The 2,500-nt window shown below is 58.5% G+C and overlaps 1 non-coding gene across 1 annotated transcript in view; it reads right to left on the bottom strand.

The window, feature by feature from the left end:
- The window catches only part of LOC124731167, a 1,909-nt gene extending 1,161 nt beyond the window's left edge, over window positions 1-748 (bottom strand). Inside the window, exon 1 of the ribosomal RNA XR_007008179.1 lies at window positions 1-748. This exon is cut by the window's left edge and continues 1,161 nt beyond it. This is a non-coding gene — a ribosomal RNA (small subunit ribosomal RNA).
- Window positions 749-2,500: the final 1,752 nt, after the last annotated feature.

The following is a 2,500-nucleotide window of genomic DNA, read 5'->3' as shown; positions in this document are numbered from 1 at the left end:
TCGCACGCCTTCGGCTCGCCCCACCGGCAGGACGTCCCACGATACATGCCAGTTAAACACCGACGGGCGGTGAACCAACAGCGTGGGACACAAATCCAACTACGAGCTTTTTAACCGCAACAACTTTAATATACGCTATTGGAGCTGGAATTACCGCGGCTGCTGGCACCAGACTTGCCCTCCAATAGATACCCGTTAAAGGATTTAAAGTGTACTCATTCCGATTACGGGGCCTCGGATGAGTCCCGTATCGTTATTTTTCGTCACTACCTCCCCGTGCCGGGAGTGGGTAATTTGCGCGCCTGCTGCCTTCCTTGGATGTGGTAGCCGTTTCTCAGGCTCCCTCTCCGGAATCGAACCCTGATTCCCCGTTACCCGTTACAACCATGGTAGGCGCAGAACCTACCATCGACAGTTGATAAGGCAGACATTTGAAAGATGCGTCGCCGGTACGAGGACCGTGCGATCAGCCCAAAGTTATTCAGAGTCACCAAGGCAAACGGACCGGACGAGCCGACCGATTGGTTTTGATCTAATAAAAGCGTCCCTTCCATCTCTGGTCGGGACTCTGTTTGCATGTATTAGCTCTAGAATTACCACAGTTATCCAAGTAACGTGGGTACGATCTAAGGAACCATAACTGATTTAATGAGCCATTCGCGGTTTCACCTTAATGCGGCTTGTACTGAGACATGCATGGCTTAATCTTTGAGACAAGCATATGACTACTGGCAGGATCAACCAGGGAGCTGCGTCAACTAGAGCTGAGCAGCCGGCCGCCCGGGAGTGTGTCCCGGGGGCCCGCGCGAACACGCAAGCGTCCGCTCAATCATTCTGCAAACAGGAGGAGGCTGAGCTCCCCTGCACAATACACCTCGAAACCCTCTCAGGTCCCGGCGGCGCGCAGCGCCGTCCCAAGTACTTGGTCGGGTTCGAGAGAGGCGCAATCGCCCGGAGTTAGGCGAGTAGACGCTTTCGGTGCGACCACCCGTGCTCCCAACTGAGCTTGCCGCTGCCGACAGAGGCCCGGGAGCGTGCTGTCGTGGCATTGCCGGCGGGAGACAACACGCGCCACCTACGGTGACCGGCAGCTCCAACGCCAGCGCCACAGAAGGACAAAAGCCCCACTTGGGTGCCGAAGCGAACTCTCCCAGCACAGCGCACGCGCCAACACATCCGCACAGCTGCGATACAAACCACCAGCGAGAACCGCTGGGGCGACCGAGCAGCAGACGGCGTCGCGGCGCCGAGCGCCGGGCGGCGGCGCATCCTCAACGCACACAGTCCTCAATCGGACCAGCACACTGAAGATGTCCACCGCGCTTCGCACCGGGCCCGCGAGGACCTACTTTGGCCGCACGGCGCCGCGCGCAGGGTGCGCCGGCGCGCAGCTGCGACGCCTGCCGCGTCCGTCGGCCGGCGCGCCTGCCACTGGCCGCCCCCACCAGCCGGCTGTAGCGCGTGCGCCCACGCACCGCGCGGCCAGCACGCCGGGAGGCGCCCCCTCACCGGCCGGGGACGGTCCCACCCAGCCACCGCCGCGTATCGCTTCACACCCAGATGCCGTTCAGTTTCGTCGGCATGGTGGGTATCGCTGGAACAACCGGTTCGTACCTCAACCTATCGTCGCCATCACCGATTCACCCCTAGCGAGAACAACCGCACCACAACAGGTTACCATTTGTTCATTTGCGTAACTTCACCAGAAAACGCAGGCGTCCATCGCCATTTGCAACTTCAACGATTATTGCATGCCTGTGTCAGGTGTCACGCCACACTACGTCTGCCCACATACACGCAACAAAATGTGCACGCCTAGACAATACGTGGAAGGTGGCCCCCGTACGTATGCGATGTCCATTGCTCGAACGACTGTCAACCGGCCTCTGTAGCATGTCGCAGATATGGAACGCGGTGCACCATGCCATCACGGTGTGTGAGGAGAGACGACTAGGTCCGAATACATCAACAGACAGCTCATGCTGATCGCCATCCACGGCGTCCGTTCCTCCCACACGTCTCTATGGCGTACCACACTGCAATCCAGCTCTCATAGGGAGACGACACGTAGCTGCGTGCACAATATTTGCACTGTATGGTCCGCCGTTTTTGGGCGCAGTCGTTGTACGGTCACACATGTGCCACGATGTATCATTCGGTACATAAGGACGAATGTGCAGTACAGATTGTGGTTTACGCGTACGACATTAGCGGACGGTTGACACAGGCCGCACCACAACGTAGCCTGAGTACGTCGCATGCGAAGGGCATTGAACATGCAAACTTCTCACCAACCAGCTTGCGAAGGCAGGGGGGCAAGGTGGGGACGTGGGGAGGGGCGGCATGTACGTCCTGCTGCCATCCACATTACAGTGTACAGCAGGAGCATGTGGAAAGTCAGCAAGACTTGCAAGGTGTTTAACATGAAGCGATACACAGGGGAGCGGGCAGTGCGAGTAGCGAACTATATTGCGAGGGTTGCGGGTGGGCAACACTACAC

This window comes from Schistocerca piceifrons, unplaced genomic scaffold (genome assembly GCF_021461385.2).
Source record: "Schistocerca piceifrons isolate TAMUIC-IGC-003096 unplaced genomic scaffold, iqSchPice1.1 HiC_scaffold_1271, whole genome shotgun sequence".
Classification (NCBI taxonomy): domain Eukaryota; kingdom Metazoa; phylum Arthropoda; class Insecta; order Orthoptera; family Acrididae; genus Schistocerca; species Schistocerca piceifrons.
This window is presented reverse-complemented; position numbering and strand designations above follow the sequence as displayed.